The sequence below is a fragment of the Phalacrocorax carbo genome, chromosome 2 (assembly GCF_963921805.1).
Source record: "Phalacrocorax carbo chromosome 2, bPhaCar2.1, whole genome shotgun sequence".
In the NCBI taxonomy this organism is placed as follows: Eukaryota; Metazoa; Chordata; class Aves; order Suliformes; family Phalacrocoracidae; genus Phalacrocorax; species Phalacrocorax carbo.
In genome coordinates this window covers 161,140,502-161,158,922 of record NC_087514.1, presented here as the reverse complement: position 1 = coordinate 161,158,922, position 18,421 = coordinate 161,140,502, and the positions used below count along the sequence as shown (strand labels likewise).

The 18,421-nt window shown below is 44.6% G+C and overlaps 1 long non-coding RNA gene across 1 annotated transcript in view; it reads right to left on the bottom strand.

Annotated features, from left to right (window-relative positions):
* Positions 1 to 9,125, bottom strand: part of LOC135311767 (uncharacterized) — a 28,042-nt gene extending 18,917 nt beyond the window's left edge. The window contains exon 1 of the long non-coding RNA XR_010371348.1: positions 9,030 to 9,125. This is a non-coding gene — a long non-coding RNA (uncharacterized LOC135311767). The remainder of the gene's footprint in view (positions 1 to 9,029) is intronic.
* Between the last annotated feature and the right edge of the window lie 9,296 nt (positions 9,126 to 18,421).

Here is an 18,421-nt window from a genome sequence, read left to right as displayed (position 1 = left end):
ATCTGGCATTTTTCTGCTGTATTTCTGGAGAAGTCCCATCATTTTACATAGGGGGAAACTGAGACACAGAGGTGGGAAAAGATGGAGTAATGGTCACTCAGGTAGGACTGCACTGAGCTCTTCCACTCACACAACTACATGCTGGCAAACTTCCAGCGTAGGTGCCGGCAACTGCATTCAGGATTTGCCCATTGCAAACACACCGGTGTTGTTACAAGCCCCTATGAAGGTGCGCCCTGTCACTAGAGACACAGGTTCTTTCCTACGGAAACAACCACAGATCCTTTCGAAACTCTGAATGCAAAAAATACATACCTGTGTATTCTGTTTTTCCTGATCCGTGATAATATTTGGCCATCACAGATCCCCTATTAATTTCCCAAAGACCTCTTCCACCATGGGGGTTCATTGCAGGTTTGCGTTAAATGTCTTTTGGCATTTACAAAACCCAGGAAGAGTTTTACGCACTCGTGAAGGCCACATGGCTGCTAGTGAGGAACACAACAGCTCACAGGAGCCCTAATTAGCACCAACTACTTTTCCAATTGAGCTGACTCTGAAGAGAACGTCATCGCTGTGGAGTGAGGCAGGAGATGCCATTGGGGTACCCATGTTAGTGTGGACCAGCCCTGTGTCACCAACCCTGGGACAACACTGGTCCATGGGAGGCTCTGGGCACCTTGGGACCACAATTTGCACCCACTGAGAGCTCTTGCAGAGCTCCCCAGATCCTTCAGCCATTCAGGAGGGTCACAGGAAGGTATCAACGAATCAAGGCACAAGCAGTGCAGCTGGCACTGGTGCTCTAAACAGGCTGAGGTGCTGTAAAGCTTTCCCCGGTACTGAAGAGAAAGGTAAATAACCAGTCTGTGAAGCACAAATGCACCCAAGAAAGAGCAGGATGCGTGTGTGTGCGCGCACATGCACAAAGAGGGAGAAAGAACAGAGAAGCAACACAAACCTCACCCTGAAAATTAAAGCAAAGCCCTTTTCCGGGGGGAGGCTCTGTCCTGTGCTCTGCTGCGGTGCGGGGGAGTGGGACTGGTGCTCCAGCTAACTGGTGTGCACAGCACGGGGGAGGTGCTCCCATGCATCCAAACCTACTCGACGGTTCGCTGCGACGTTTTTCCCAGCGACAGAAGGGCAGAGCATCAGCATTTCAGCTTCTGCTCTGCAATGCATGGCTCGCACTGGGCTCTCTCTTTCTGAAACATATGATGCACTAATGACGCCACCCAGGGATGACAAGCAGCTTAAGAGCTGGCTTTACCCTCTGGACACCTGGCACGTTAAACCATGCAGCAAGCGGCATGTGCTGGCTTGGGAAAAAGCCATTACCACTTTGGATGGCCACCGGGCTCAACTGTTAATCCAGTGCCTTCATCTCCCTTATTGCTATTAATGTCAGACGGGAAAGAAAAAAAAAAAACGGGAGGACGAATTGACTTGGCCGTTGAAGCATGTTATTAGATTACTGATTCAAACCTCAGATGATGAGCCGTGATAGGATAGAGTAAAACAACAGTGAATTAAACTAGGGAAAGCTCACGCAATGTCTAATCACTATAGAATAATGATATCCATCCCTAAATCAGCCCGTGCTTTCTTTTCCGAGACTTAAGGATCAAAATCTGTCATAACGTGTTGGAGAAGCCCAACACAAAACACCCAAACTTGGACACAGCTTCTGAGGAGCTGCTGCAGCAGGTCAGGGCTGGGTCTGCCAGCCCAAGCAAGCACTGCCGGGGCAGAAGGACGCACCTACGTGACAGTTTGTCCCCAAAGAAGCTGTCCTCATAGCTCCCGGAGTTGGAAGTGTGTTTCCTCCTCACACGTGAAGGTTTATGTCATTTCCACTGCCCTTATCTTCACAGCCTTAATTTAGTGTTCAATTAGGCATTGTTGCAAAAGGCTTCCAGAAGGGTTCAAAATCTAGACAGGGGTCAAGAGGAGCTGTTAGGAAGTCCCTCCTTCGACACAGAGGAGGGTTCAGGCTTAGATTAGCTTAGACATTGACATCTAAAGTTCCTCAGCGAGGGCAGTTAAATCCTTTGTTATTTCCAAAGGAGACCAAATCTCCACATTGCATCACTTTAGCTGCAGAGACAATTGGCTCCTGCGAAACTTCAAGGCTGCAGGAAAGACGATGAGGAAAAGTTGCCAGACCCAACCAGGCAGAGAAAGGAGGGAAGGGTGAGCGAGGGCAATCCTTACACTGTTGCTGACATGCAACAGTGTCCCAGGGCCCTGGGATATCTCTGTTCCTTAACCATACAGCTACCCCTCCTCCTCCTCAGCAATCTGAATTCAGTGTGTTTCTGTAGAGCCACCCAGAGACACCGTGCACTGAAGGCATGAAGAGCAAAGGTTGCATATTCATCAGAGGTGTCTTTTGGACGAAGAGTGTAATTGGAGGGACCCCCAGCTTTTATATTTAGGTCCCACCTGTGCACAGAGGGGACAAAGCTGCCCTATGCGGATGCTCAGGTCAGCCACAAAGCAAATCCTCTTATGTCACCAAAGCCCCCCATGCTTGTGTGGCTGTCCACAGAAGAAGTGTCAGCACCTGGTCTCAAACTCTACCCAAGCACAAGAGGAACATGTGCTGCAGCCTCCAGCACACAGACAAATCATGAGCTATTAGGATTCTAAAATAAAATTCTACCACATACCGTGTAAAAATAAATAAAACAAAGCCCTTTTCTAATTAAATAGATGATGAAAGGGAAAAGCTAAGAAGCAGTGCAGCTGGGAACCCTTTGAAATAATTAGATCTACCTACTTGGCTCTAAAGTTTTTTACTATCAGGAACATCAAGAAGGGTGTCAGCAAGAAACCTCATTTCTTAGGTGAACAGCACTGAAGGATTTAAAATCTATTGAGGGAAGCCTGGGGATTCTTTAAGTTCACTGAAGCCAAAGTAATTCACCCTGAATGCAGGCCCTGAAGGTGACTGTGGAGCTTAGAATGAGGATGTCAACACGGTGCTTTCATCGTTTGCTAGTGGAGCTGGTACTGCACATGGAGCTTGCCTTGACCGTTTAATTAATAAAGGGACCCACGCAGCTGGAATTAACGTGAACTTTCAAAGCATCAAAAAGTCCAGCAAAGGATCAAGCTGATATTTTCATTTATATATATTAGCTTATTCTGGGCCATTGTTGTGCTCCTCATTCACATGATACAGCAGCCTCTTACTCACACACACCCCCTTACATATTTCCTTTCATTTTACCTCCACAGTGTTTCTGTGTGATGGGGGCTATCACCAATTAACACTGACAATGGGAGCTGGAAGGGAATTTTAGCAAGCACAGCAGGGGTTTTTTTCTCCCCAAAATCTTTGAGGAAAGGGATTATTTCCCCCCCTGCCCTCCTCCCCCCAAAAATGGTGAGCTCCATGCCAATGTTTTTCTCTGATCTTTTTTTCTATTCTTGGTTTTACTCTGTCTCTTTTCCTTTTTTCTTTCATTTAACTCCAAACAATAGCAAGAATAATCCTTCAAAAATATTTTCATTGTAGCATATTGAACAGAACTGGCTTCAACCCTGCCAGGTCAAAATGTTCACTCCACTCCTCAGCACTCCATGGGCTCCTATAAATTAACCCGTGAGAATCCAGCATTTATTGCTACCTCCAGTCAATGTAAACACTGCCTTTCCTCTTCTTCCTATGGTAAGGGGCAAAGGTCTCAATCAGTATGGTCACGAAATAATATTTGATAGTGCATTGGTCTATTTATAGACTCGAGTGCCCCTTGCACTCCTGTAACTGCCAAGCAAGACAGGACTTCCGGTTACAACAGTCTGCAAACAGGGCTAATGGGGATTTTGAAACAACACAGATGGTCTAATAAAACATAAGACCCTGGGCTCAGTGCAGGCATCGCTGGATGACATTTCCTACCTTGTATGTTCATGGGAACAGAACAGATAACCTAATTGTCTCTTCTAGCCTTGAATCCTACCGATCTTTGCTACCATGATTTCATCACCTATCCTGGCCTTCATGGTTAACCTCTGTAGATAATCATCATTGAAGCCACAGTGGATCACTATTCCAGATGCTGAGGAAGCATGCACTTTAATGATCCATGCATCTTTTAGTTAGGTGGCAAAGCAAGTAGAAATTTCTTCATATAAGTCCCTTGTTCTAGGGAATGTTACCTCTTTAAAATTCATGTCTTCTCTTATTCCTAATTAAACACCCACTGAGGCCATTGCAAAGATTCCTTGCGACAGCCTCAGTGGGTATTTAGTACAACTTTACAGAGCAAGAAACTGGTTCCCAACCAATGCCTTACTGAGCAGCTGCCCTTTGGATGAGAAATAAAGCTGAGACTGTAAGCAATTGTGAGCACAGCAGAGCACAGATGGTTTCTCAAGAGCAGAAGAGCTATCTTTAGTGTCCTCACCAATTTGCTTGTGTTGAGTTCCTCTTGGAACTTCATTTCTACTGCTCCAAGCCATTAGCCTACCTCAAAGACATGCCACATAAGTGCTGCAGTCTGTGTGTTCACCGGAGCTGCTATGTTCCACCACGGAGGAATAAAGTCATAGTTAGTCACTCGTGTTCAATAGCCTCATTTTGGGAATCATCCTAAACATCAGGATAGTGGGGGAGTGAGAGAAGAATCCATTTATTGGGCAAGTAGTTGACATCAAGAGCTCTAACAAGATTCTGGGGGAGTTAGGAAAAATGTGGTATCTGTGGTATGTGAGTGTGGTAGATCTGTCTGTGAGTGGCAGAGGGAGCAATTTAGCACCACTAAAATGGCATGAATCAAGATCACAGATCAGCTCTGATTATCTATGAGCTTTGGGCTGCCTCTAAAAAGGAATACAGTCCCTGAACTATTGGTCCTCCCACCAGAGCATTCCAGACACAAATGAGGTGCCCAAGGCTCCTGAGACCTGGAAAGCTGGGGGAAGGGAAGAAATTCAGAGCAGGATCCACAATAACCACCCTGTGGAGCACCCAGGGACTGGTGGGAATGGACATCAGGCCTCTTACCCTTCAGTGGCTCATACTGTGCTGCAGAAGGATGTCTCACCTGATGCCATGCCCACAACCTCTCCTATGGAAACCTAGGTGGGGTCAGTGCTCTTTCCCAGCTCCTCCTCAGCTGGAGAGATGAGGGGTGCCAAGTTACTAGTGCACAGTAAGGACCAATGCTGCTTGTTATGGGAGACCTGCTGCTGCCTACAGAGACGTGGACACATTTTCTTGTCTCCCCAGACACTGTCCTAAGAACCAAACCACAGGCTTTTGGGGAAGTCTCCATCTGCTCAACCTCTTCTACTTTACAGAAAGGAGTGAGATTCACTTGCCACACACTCCCCTGCAGCAGAGGTAGAGGGGGTCTCTGCTTTCAGGGCTGCCTCTGCTTGATATCAAAAATACTCAGTAGAAATTGCACGATTCATTCCTGGAGTGAGGGCTGGACATCCAAACAAAGTGCGGCGCTGGAGTAGCCCTATTTTTACACAATCACTGGTGATATGAAGCCTGGGGAAGGAAGTGGGAGACCCAGGTATAATGACTTTCATTGCCTCAAGGAATTCAGATCCACATCTTCCACCTCCCTGGAAAGAGTGCCAGCCACACTGTAGGGCTGACACTAGATTATTGGGAACTAGAGGTGACAATACTCTGAGAGCAGTTGGGCAACTCACAGAGATATAAATAAAAATTATTTGAAGCAGATTAGAAAAGTCACAGAGCAAAAAGAAACCAAAAGAGTGAATGTAACATGTTTAACCTACTGACTTAAATTGATAAGCATGCACCAGATGCTTCCAAAGTATAGCCATTTGATGGAATTGCACTCCTTCAGGCATCAGTGTGAGACAGCACCCACCCAACAATGTCAAGACCGAGGTGCTTTGTAACACCAGGTCCTGGTAGAAGTAGATTTAACCCCTCACATCAGACATTAAACTGTACCCAACTGCTCATTCCTTCCACCTCTCATGTACCTTTAAAGAACTTTCTTGCACAGGCTGTTGTCAGGTCAGAGCCACCGCTAAACTGGAGCTTAATCCAGGTCTTCAGTCACTTGTCCTTCCCTAGGCAGTCAATGGAAAGCATGGAGGTAGGCTTATTGTCCCTCCATAGGGGGTTTATTTGCTCACAGGGAATACTTTCAGGGCAGAAACTGAGGTGGGCATGGAGTTCAGCACACCAGGACCAGGCAGAAGCTTCCTGGTGGGGGTGGGGGGGCAGGCTGCAAATTGCAGGGCTGGAATTGAATGTCCCAAATCTAGGTGAGTCTGGCCTCCAGCCTCTGGATAGCACAGCACAACTGCCCTGTGCCCTGAACATTATACACCTTGCAACTGTTGGACACACCCCAGTGACAACTTTCTAAAGATGAAACTCAAGGAAGTTTCTGGATAAAGCACTCTTCAGTGTTGAATGCCACTGCAGTATCTTTTAGTAGAAACCCAATGTCTCTCTGAGAGTCTCAGTTAAATATTTTGGTAGCTCCTGTAGTTGTTCCTCTCTACAGCCTGACAAACATTTCACACTGGTTGCATGGCTTTTGGTTGGAAGAAATCCCAGCTTTGTTGACACTGACTTCAGTCAACTTCAGAGGGCCTCTTAGCTCTGCTCTTGAGCTTGTCAACATGCGGCGGACTGAGAAAGGCTGCCAGCAGGCAGCTCCTTCTAGAAAACCATGTTTGAATCCAAATTGTCTCCCAGGCAATATTTTTTAAACTTCATATTGTGTGAGTTACATGCTTGTCAAAATGGAAAATCTGGGTTAGTCCTTCATTGTTCACATTTACAGGAGATCTTCCCCCCATTCCTGCCCACCAACCCCGAAAATATAACATCCTGATCATTCAAATGGCTTCCACATGGCAGTGTACAACCAAACTTAACTTAGTGCTGCTAAATAATAACCATACGTGAAGACAGACGAGCACAATAGCACTTTGAGATTATTTATACTTAGGAAAATAATTTCATAAGGGGCAATTTTTAACTTCTTTTACATGAATGTTCAAATGCCTTTATTGCTCTTTTGCACATGGAAAGCTTACGCTCCCTCTTCTGCCTGTGGTCTCCAGTAGCAAAACAACACCTCTACTTTGACACGGATATTGATATATTTAGATCTGTTTAATCAATGCACTCCTGGGGCTCTCATGTTAGATCTCTTTAAAAATACTTCACCACTTGTAAAACAACAAAACCCCACAGGAAGCAGCCCTTGTACATCCTTTGGATATTTTCCACTTTATCCAAAGGAGAAAGGAGAGAAATAGCATCAAAGAGAGAACTTTGCTCATCACCCAGTAAGTGTCAGACTAAAGACTACTTTTATTACAAGCCTTGTTTTACCAGAAGATATTCATGAAGACTGAATCAAAGATGCTGTAGTTTATAGAAATTATAATTATTTACTTGTATTAAAAAAGAACCCAGAGACCTCAAGAAGGTTAAAGCTCCATGGTATTAGGCTTTGTACTAACAGTGGAAGACATCCAGTTTTTTGAAGAGGTTCTGCTCCAAACAGTCCAAACACAAAATAGGTGAGAAGAGAAAATAATCAGAGAAGAAATTATTTTATCCAAGAGCTTAGAGGAGTTAAGAATAAAACTGCTTTTCCTGCCACAGCACTTGGTGCACGGACAGAGCTTGGAGTGGATATCTGGGAGGGAAATCTTTGTCTTTACTCAATGGTTTAGATTTACCTACTGATTCAGCTAATTCATCCTCAATTTTTGATTAACAGAATCCAAGTACAACTGGGCTGGGGAATGGCATGTTGGTACAGAAAACCCACCAAACTCCAACACATGAAAGGTTCATCCTATCACCGACAGTAGAGGTGGAAGGAAGAGGACAAAGATTGTACAAAACACATTGCAACCTCGTTTATCCCTCCATATCCTGTCATTTGGCTGCTCAGGGCTTTCTGAGCTGGAAGTTGGGTGTGATCCATCATGTCTGATAGTCACCAGTAATGCTATCCTTCATAACTGTATAGCCTTTTTAAAGTACACTTAAATGTTTGGTCCCTGCAGCATCCAGTGGCAACAAGTTCCGTAGTTTTATTAGGTGGAAAATACTGCCTTTTGTTTGTTTCAGGTGTGTCACCTGATCATTTCATAGGGTCAAGGTATGTCTTGCATTTTGAGAAAATGTGAATAATTGTTCATTCTTTGCTTCCTCCTTTCCATCCCTGATTTTGGTGCCTTCTAATTTGTTCCCTCACAGTCATCTGTTTTCCAAACTGAAAAGACCCAGTCTGGCCAGTCCCACCAGGTCTTCCTTGTGATGGAGAATGGGGCATGACCATAAATTGCCTCCTTCCATGGGTCAGCACCACTTCACCAGTAACCAATGGCTTTGGCTCTGGGCCCAGCCAGGGATGATGGAGGCCATGGAGGTAAATGTCAACCAGGCTGGGGAAGCAGGACAAGAAGAGTTAGAAAGAATGCAGAGCTATGAATATTTTGCCTGCTTCAGATGCAAAAGCCCTTCAAGTTATTAAATGGGGAAGAAAAACTGATTAAAAAAATTAAATATTGCTTGCTTTTATCATAGGAAACCAAAGCTTCAAGGTTTTTGCCCATCATGAATAAAACAAAAATGGGGTTGCAATTTGCAGTGTGTTTTGAAATTTTCTAATTATTTTTCATTAAACAAGGTCTGGAATAAACTGCTGTGGTTTTTCCCCACACTTCAATTTCCCTTATGTCAGCTTCATTTTTGTCTCCCTTTTTCCCAGCCATTTCAAAAATATCTGAAGATCAAGTAGCTGAAATTGAAAATGAAAAGGAGAGGATGAAAGAGAGAAGCAGCAAAACGAGAAAAGAAGGCGGGGGGGGGGGGGGGGGGGGGGAAGCTTGAAAATAATTTCTCCAGAATGCAAACGATGGGTATTTTCAGTGTTCATTTGAAAGGTCCCATCAGGTTGTCACCTTAGCTCCCATGGCCACGCTCAGGGACCACTTCCCTTTTTCCCTTTGTTTGCAGCCTGTCAGACTCAAAGCACCATATGGAAATGACTCACGTTTCTCTGACAGCAGATTTGGGCCACAACCACTCTTCTCTAAGCCTCATCAGAGACCAGGAAAAAACTTCTTTCTGCAAGTGCCAGCAATGCTCCCTACCTACAAAGGAAACACCAGATGCTAGAACAATGGGCAAATGTCCAAATAGATAAGACAACCCTAGTTAAAAGAAGTTTTCTCATGAAAGGCTGGAGTTTATTAAAAAAAGAAATGCTCAGCTGGGAAAAACCCACCACACTGCTACACCAAGTGTACTGTACCATACCGTTAGGGCATGCAGAAGCAGAGTTAAGTTGCCTGATGGCAATGTTACAGCATAATCTGTGACTAACTTGCCTCACAATGTCAGAGCTGATCAGTCACTTCAGAAAATTCTGATTTCTGCCTCTTGCGCTGTGTCTGGCAAAGCATCCAGTCAGGAAGCTGTTCCCATCCCAAGAGCTCTAAAATTTCCAGGTTGTCTTGGCAGGACTCTGGTTCCAGGCTGTCCAAAGCCAGCATCTACCTGGTTCTCCACAATCCATGGACCTCTCAGCCATGCAAGGAAGAAAGTAGTTTAAAATGTGTAATTTGTTATTTTCCCACTGACAACAGCTCCCCCAGCTCTCAGAGATCTGTGCTGAAATGGATTTTTTGCTCCAATGGTCTCCATTATCTTTTTCCATGATTTTGCTCACCTCTGCCAGTCGACGTGGTTTTTCACCATGATTATTCAGTATGCAGGGTGTGCTGATGAGTGCTGTCTCAGGGCATTTCCTTCCTAATTTGGAGTCAGCTGGAGCCAGAACATGCCAGTAAAGTTCTGGGGACAGAAACCAAGGTATAAGAACATTAAGTGCAAGGAAAAAATTATGGGCTACTGAGAACAATGGTGTAATGCTGCCAAAAATCTCCATCCGCATCTTCAGATGTTCACGCAGGAGTAGTGAGCGACCTAAATGTGCCCGAGACAGCTGTCACTCAGAAAAGCCCAGTATAAACATTAGAACTGCACAGATATTGGGAGTAAGTATTTTTCTCAAGGTAAGAAAGCAAGCTGTTGAAATACTACAGCAGCTTTTTACAAGCTTCAGGCTGGTATTATACAGACATAGGATGATTAAACCAGTTACCCTTTAGCGTGATGCAGTGATCAGAGGAGAGGACTGGGAGTCAAGACTTTCCATTTATTCTTCTGTTTACCTTTAAACAAATCCCCTGTGGGATCCCTGCTTTCCACAGGCATCAAATTCCCACAGCTCCTCTGGACTTCAATTCAAAGTGCACATGTTCAACATCTCCAGTGTGGACCTTCTCTCTCTCTGGACATTAAATTAGCCAGTGCCGAAAGAGGGCTAATGCTACTGACCTTCCTTGGTAGATTTTGCACCTTTGTTTGCAGAGCAATTTGAGATCCTCAAATTGGCCGCTCCGAAGGTGCAAAAATATTGCAGTGATCCTCCTAAACTATCCCTGTGATAGTTATGATGCAGAGAGGGCTGCCAGCCCTGGAGCTGAAAGAGCAAATGCGTCCACAGTCATGGCGCCAGGTAGCCTGACAGGCAAGTTCGTAACACAATCAGAAATGTGTTTTTAAGCATTGTTTTATTCCAAAATCAATGAAGGAACCCTTTGAAATTACAGTTGAAGAAGCACAGTCCTTTGCTCTGTCTCTGTGCACTTACTGTGCTCTGCGCCAGTACTTTTTAAGGAGGTGACAAGAGAAGACAGATTTGATTTGGGCCACAAAATGTCAGCTCTAATGTATTCTAAAACCAACAGCAAAAGGGTTCTGTTTTCTTCCGTGGGGTAGGAAAAGTGGAAAAAGATACCAGCAAGTCAATGCAGAAATTATGCAGGGGGGCAGGGCTAGGAGTTACATGAGCCTTCTAGAGAAAAGGGATGTGGACGGAGAAGGTGGCGGGGGGGGGGGGGACAACAAGAAGTTTTAGACGATTGCTTTTCATTGGCCTAACTAGCAATAAAAACAAATTGGGCAAGCTCCCGAGAACTGGTCTTGGATAATCAATCACAGATAACAGAATTAGGCAGAGGCACTAAGCAAGTGGCAGGATGTTAACTCAAGCTACATTTTTAACAGCTCTGGGTGAATAACTCTCAACAAAGTTGAGATGAAGTTTATGTACTTCTCTTTTTTTTTTTTTTTTTTTACCTTTCCTTGCTGCATGGCTAAATGCAGAATGCAGGTGTCTCCAAAATTATTCATTACTTGGGATTCTGCACTAGATTCATTCTGTCACATATTCAGGTTCGGTAACATCTCAGCAAAGACCCTTCTTAGTCCAGAGTCTGAGACAGCCACAGAGCCATGACTGCTGAGGACAAGGAAAGCATATGGTATGGTAGCTATTTCAGGAGAGATGGTGAACCCTCCCGAGCACCCGTATTCCCTGCCTTGCACAGCTGCTCTGGGGCTGGTGCTCACCTGAAGTGAGCTTCACAGGGTGGCTGGAGGAGGCTGGGAGGTCTGCAGGAAGGTCAATGCAAGCAGAGCACCTCCCCATCAATACTATAAATTCAAATATCCAGATCCTGGAATATATTCACTTCTGCTTCTAACCTATTCAGATAGCCCCTGGTGGGAATAGTGTTGCAGCAGACTTCTTCCTCTCTGCAGTCCATGCCGTGCAGGCAGCGGATTGACCATACCAACCAAAAACCCACTCCCATATGGATTTGCCCCGAATCTCACTTTGTGTGTACTCACTCAGCAGCATCCTGCTCCCGGCAAGCTTCTACAGTGCTCCTGTAATAGTCCAGCACACAAACGCTGCTGTACTCATACTAATATTTCTTCTCCATGGTTGGAGAAAGCTTGATCTTAAAATTAGGTTTCTGCTGGGAATAAAAATAGTCACTCTGAATATTCAGTGTTTGTTTATATCTCACTGCTTCCCCTAACATTCCTGCCATTTAATTTGTTTGAAAGACTATTCAGAGGAAACTAAGTGGCATGAAGACAGGAAAAGCTATAAAATGCTGAATCTGAGCACATATTCAGTGACGTTATCCACATTATTTGCCTGGCTCTACTATTTAAAGTTCAAGTCAAAGGGGAAGTTTTGTTTTTAAAAACAAAGACTTGCGCACGTATGGACTGCATCTCCTTTCCTCAGAAGCTCTGCTTGGATCAGACGGGTTCAGCAATCTGCATAAAAATGAAGAGCAGCAATATTGCACTGGCAATTAGGTAGATTTAGCCCTGATGCAAGCACAGCCAGCACAATTCCCTGGCTTCAATGGGAGTTGTAGCTGTTTATTCCAGACTTGTAGCTGCTTCTATGTTCGCTAGCCTGCAAGCTTGATCAACTCTTTTTTTTTTTTTTTAAGATAGCTGCTTCTGGAAACACTGGCTTGCATTTGAACTTCCAGCATCTGAGGCAATGTTGCCTCATTATGTTCAAATATAAGATCATGGCTATAGTCTGAAACAGAACAGAGAAAAATCAAGTTTTGACTTCAGTCAACTGTAAAACCTTAAGTACAAATACTAGGAAAGAAGATTTATGCAACAGTGTTTGTATATGATACAGAACATTTCCATTAAATTTACTACTCTGAGTGGGACAGGGTGGTTTCTGTGGAATACTGGCAACATTAAAAGACACAACATTAATATTGCATGACCTTTCTTCAGAGAGAAAAAACAAACAGAGTATCTGAGCTTCAAGTATGTGTCATTCCTGATTGGCTTGCTACAAAAATTCCCTTTTAAAACTGAAGTAGTCAAATCAAAGTAATTTTGCTGTGAAGAATGTGTGTGCTGACAAAAAATAGATTCCCTGCATAGTGTGTACATAAATACAAGAGATTTAGCCTAACCTTCTGGTCTCAACTTTTGTATCTACACAGTAGTTGCTCAGAATGGGCACCCTATGGTGAATATTAACTGGAGTGGATAAGGGAGGCCTGGGGCTGATAATTATAATCTGGTCCCCCGGATGACTGAGAAGCCTTACATAGGACTGCGCAGTGCAACTTTAACAGCCCTTCCCGATGCCTAACTAGAAAATCTGTTTCAAAGGGGCTCCATGAATTGTAGGGTACAGTCAATTAACTTGAATATTAATTATCTATAATGAATGTACCCTTCTTCGGGGCTTGAAAAGAAGCAAATTACTTGGAGAGGGACTAATTAAGATGATGTAATCTTGACCATGAAGAATAATTCCTTCCTAGTGACAGAAATGATCTAATTGAAGTATCTCATTAATTAATGTCTCATGAAATTGACTGATAAAATGCCTCTATGAATGCCTCCTGAACTTGGGGCCAGCAGAGCATTGTAGCACATACACTCCCATTCCAGACCCTATCGCTGACAATATAATTAGGCCTTGGAAGCACGCTGTGCTCAGAAGGATTTATAACTCTGCAGTGTGGATAATCTACAAATGCAAAGTTAAGACAATGCAGCTTGCCACTGCGAGACTTCTGAAGTCAATGGGCAAAACCATAAATCAGGTATAATCCAATGGATGACAGGCGAATTCCCCCTCCCACCAGCTTTGTCAGCCTGCACCGAGACCAGTCCCGCAACGTGCTGATAACCCTGTACCAGGTGCTGGCAGCTCCAGATGGCTTCTTAACAGTGCCACGTCCATGCGTTCTCTGCATTAGTGCCCAGCTAAATGAAGTCAGATTACAGGCATGTTATTTGCGCTTTCCCACTAGATTAGAACATGCCTGTGGATTTTAGCTAATGATGCTATAAGCCCCCTGAGAGTGAGGGGCAAGGGAAAGACTCTTCCCCAGAAGGTCCTGCTGGGGCGGTTGTTGTGGGTGCTAATCAAAGCTTTATCAAGAAGACTTCAGTGGAGAGGCTGGACCTGGCTTACTGTCTTTTTGGAAATTAAACCTATCCTTGAAGAACAAGTTTCCTATTATTCAGGAGTCACAGGAGATGCATGATGCATCCATGCATGTAGATGATGTTCACCACTGGGACCTCATAGTGAGGGAGGCTTCACACCTGCAAGCGGCCATGGCCTTATTGGTGCTTCTCAGTGGCATGAAGGACCTCTGGGTGCCCATTGCAGCCAGGGTCTGGTGTGGTGACCCTCACCCACACCCCAAGGCTGCCAAGAGCCATCTCACCTGTCAGAGAGTGTGCTGAGATATCCATAACAGAAGCAAGGAGAGATCCCTGAAGCGTTGTTAGCTTTCAGATGCGCAAGGTGCTGAGATACCACATGACGAGTGCTATATAAAAGCCCAAGAAAAGCAGGCAGGTTTTAAAGGAGACGTTCTGTACCTCTCCATTGTGCCTGGACTTAAACCTCACTTGCCTCACATTAATTTGTTGTAAAGCAGAATTAACAACCAGAGCTCCAGAATGCCTCTTTTGACAACACTAGATATGCTAAAAACCCCTTCTGATCATCCTGAGTTATTTGCAGATTTGGGCCTCTGATTCAGGCAGAGTAAACTGGATGCACAACTTCTGCAGTCCTGGCAGGCATCTCTCAGCTTATCTTGTTGGAGTTGGTCTGTTTTGAGAAGGTCATCCTCCTTGTAGGCATCCAGGACACCCAGTTTAGAAGGTGGTAGACCCAAACCTACCCCTGCTCCTGTGAGCGTTTGATTGCATAGAGTGGGATGGAGCAAAAGAGGAAAAGTGCATCTCAACCAAGAATAGCTTCTCTCCTGGTGGCTAAGGTTTTGTCCTAGGAGGTGCAGGAGTGGATGCAGGTTTTCTCAGCCTAAAACAATAGCTGAGTTTGGGTCTCCAACATCGTCTGGAAGTCTTCTTAAGTACCCACTGCTTAGGAAAGTTGCTGGTCTTTGAGCTATTTACTTTCAAGACAAATGACCAAACAAAACGCATTCCTCCAGGTTGAAGGGAATGTTTTGATTCATATAAATGGCATTTGGGGCTATTTATTTTGGCCAGCTGACCTGAAGGAAAACAGAATTTGGTTTAATCCAAATGGTATATATTTTATTTTGACTGCCAAACTGAAAAAAAGAGCATCCTTTGAAAGCTTTGGTAATAGCATTTTTCCAATTTTATCTGTTCTGCACTTCTTAGAGTCTCGAGCAAGGACCTCTAAAACTGACGGAGGTTCCTAGGTTCCAGTGAAATATGATAAGCAGTAATAAATGGTCTGTGGAGGTTATAAAGGGAAATTTGAATCTCAGAACTAACAATGATCAATTTACTACAAGCCTGCGGGAGCTAAAAATCATATAAGGAAACCGTAGAAACACAGCAGCCAGGCAAGCAAACAAGATGAAACTAGGCCAGTCCAAGGATGCAATATTGTTATTTGTTTATGTCTTTTCTGTTCAAGTGAATTAAATGCCCACAGCTGATAAAAGGTTCATCTACCAGTGCCGGAGCTCCTGAGTATCTCATACTCTTCCAGCACTAATTACATTTCATAAAGCTACCAAATATACCATAACTAACATTTATTGGCCAATGAAATGTTGCTGTAAGTTAATAATTACAGATATATGTAGACAATAAAAAGTGGAGCATCAGCCTGGACACAGGATGGGAGATTAAATGTTTCTGCTCTTACTGAGAGTTGCTGAGAGGCTAAATTTAAGACCAGAGGTGATACTGCCTCAGGAAATCCTGCAGGGATAGAGGAGAAAAGAAACATGACTTTGGGGAGTTACGCAGGAGACGGTTATTTACTGCACCCATTCGGAATATACCCAGTGCTCTTAGACTACGGATCCCTCTCTGCCTCTGGAAGACTAGCTCAAACAGAGGTCCTGGGGCTTCTGCCTCCAGCTGCTCAACACCCAGGTAGAAACTCCCACAACCCCAAAGACAGGGAATTTCCCATTTAGCTGCGAGCACATAAACCCAAACTCTATTCAGTACTCTCAGGTCTATATCATGCACAGCACAAACACCACTTCCCTGCACTCCCCGTGCATCCCTGCCACCTCTGCTCATTACATGGGGATGGATGGTCTCCTGTTTCAGGGCAGGCTGGGAGTGGGAAGGAGCCTGACCAAAGCAGAGCTGCCATTCCTCCTGAGGGCACAAGGCAAGCATTAGACCTGCTGTAAATTTTGGCCATGGGCCAAAGCAGCCTTCAGCAATCCTCTATAGAAACAGAAAGCAGGAGGTCACCTCCTCTCTGGTGTTTCACCAGGACAAGGATGAATCTGCTTCTCAAACCTCATTCAGGAAAAAGCCCAGGAGCCAGTGGCTGATTATTGCTATTACTTTTCTTTACCCAGATGAATTGGAAAAAGTCTGGTTAAACCAAAAGGGAAGCAGAGGGAGGAATCAGCCTCATTCTAAGTCTTTTTGTCACTTGGCTGCCAGGTCACATCTTCACTCCTGTTGATTCCCATGTAGCCGTTAACCAGATACTGGGGTTTTTTTCACCCTACAGTGCTTAGATCTTTATCTGAGCTGGCCTGCTTGTGTAAAGATTCTCCCTCTAAGGCTCTTACTTCCTTATGTAATGAGATTAAAGCAGACTTAAAAGGGCAGTAAGGAGATGAGGAAGGTCAAAAGTGCCACTAACTATAAATAAATGCTCTGTACCTCTGAAGGCAAGGCACCATCATGGTTTGGGCAAACCTTCACCTGGCTGAAAGGGTAGAGTTGCACAGGCTCTCACTCCTTGCAGACATATCACCATGGGTGGGAGGGAAGGCTGGGACAGCAAGGAGCAATCTATAGGGTACTGATAGCATAGGATGATGTTTTCCTGCTCCAGTGACTTCCTTAAACAGAGACAGGATATCTGAGTACAAGGCCTGGCTTGATTATCACCATGACCTCCATGGTCTTTAAGAGTAGATGATGCACATTCTTGCCAGCTACTACCACTAGAGCACTAACAGATCCCAGCAAAAGGCAACCTGGATGGTCTATGTCAAGAAAGCATTAACTCATGCAAAGCACCGTGACAACGCAGGCCCAAACTTTATGGGTATTTTGAGGCTTAAAAGTTCACACCCATGAGCCTGGTGACCCAAACAAGTATGTCAGGGAGAAAAATTAACTCAGCAGAACACAAAGAAAATTAGATTCAAAAGTTTTTGAAGAACAGTACTAAAGAATGACAAGGAACCCTGCTATTTTCAACAGTTTAGTCCATTGTTAGAATAGTAGATTGTTCAGAGCTGCTTCTAGGTATGTTGAAGTGGATACAAAGCGGGATCTGCCTTAAAAAATGAAGCATTGCACAGTTATAATTGGACATATGCATATGGCTCTAAGGATACCTATTGGGTATATCTACACCATCACCCAGTCTGAGGCTGGGCCCAGGCTTGCTCTGCCATGTGCCTCGTGGGACACACTCTCGATAGGACAACATGTAAGTCTCCACCCTGTATGTGTGTCTCCCTGGTCAATGGGGCAGGTTGGATGCTCCAGACTCAAGACAAAACCATGTGCAGGCACTCTGAGGTGGAAATAAGTCCCAACTGTGGAGCCACAAAGTTATGGCTGGAGGAGTGACATAAGAGCAGATCCACCAAGTCCTCCTCTTACGCTGTCTTTCAAGGCTTGCAGAGAGCAGTCTTCTCCCTAGCTGCACCTTGCTATTTCACCCTTGTGGTCATGAGAATTGTTCTGTTTCCAATAGACCACCCCTCCAGAGTCAGTGAAGCTACAAGACCTCAGCACTCCTGAAGAAAAGAAGGATGTTGGTCACTGATTTGTACTTCTTTTTCTTATAGCATAGATATATTTATACCTGCTCTATGGGGCAGCTCTGTTATCCACAGTCCATGTCCCCTTCTTCAAGGAGGAGGGGACACAGGGATGCTGGAGGGCTCACCCTGATGCTCCATGAAGAGGGTCCCATCCTTTTTGTATTCTACCCCACTACTGCTGAGCCAGGTAAAGTCCCTTCAGAGGCTTCCAGCTCTGTACACAGGGGACATTCCTGAAATGACAAGATTTCCCCTCTTAGAGACTGTTCCATGGCCTTAGAAATGCAACAGCATAAAGCGTGACCTAATATTCAAACAAAACTCACCTACCCCCTCAATTTTATCCCATTACTCCTAATTAATCTCCTTTGCAGCAACTGTTCTTCTTCCCTGGCATATGTAATTGCTGTTGCCATAGGGCTAATTCCCTTTCATGTAGGATTGGCATAAACCTATTCTATAGAGGTGTCAGAGCATTTGGGAGGTTAAATTTTGATTTATTTCAATCCCATGGGAAAAAAGATTGTAAAACTACCTAGAAGGTGTCCTGTTAGCAGTGAGAGATCAAGGGTGCCCTGGGCCAGGCACTGTCATGGTATAAGAGAGAGGGGATCTCCAGTTGACGTGTAACCATGGCACTACTCCAGTGTATTGGCATTTGCTCCTGACCCCTACAATTTGCAGGTCATTTCAGTACCATAAATGATGAAACAAGGCGTCAGGCATTGGGGAATAGCATCCTGTGGATGTAAGC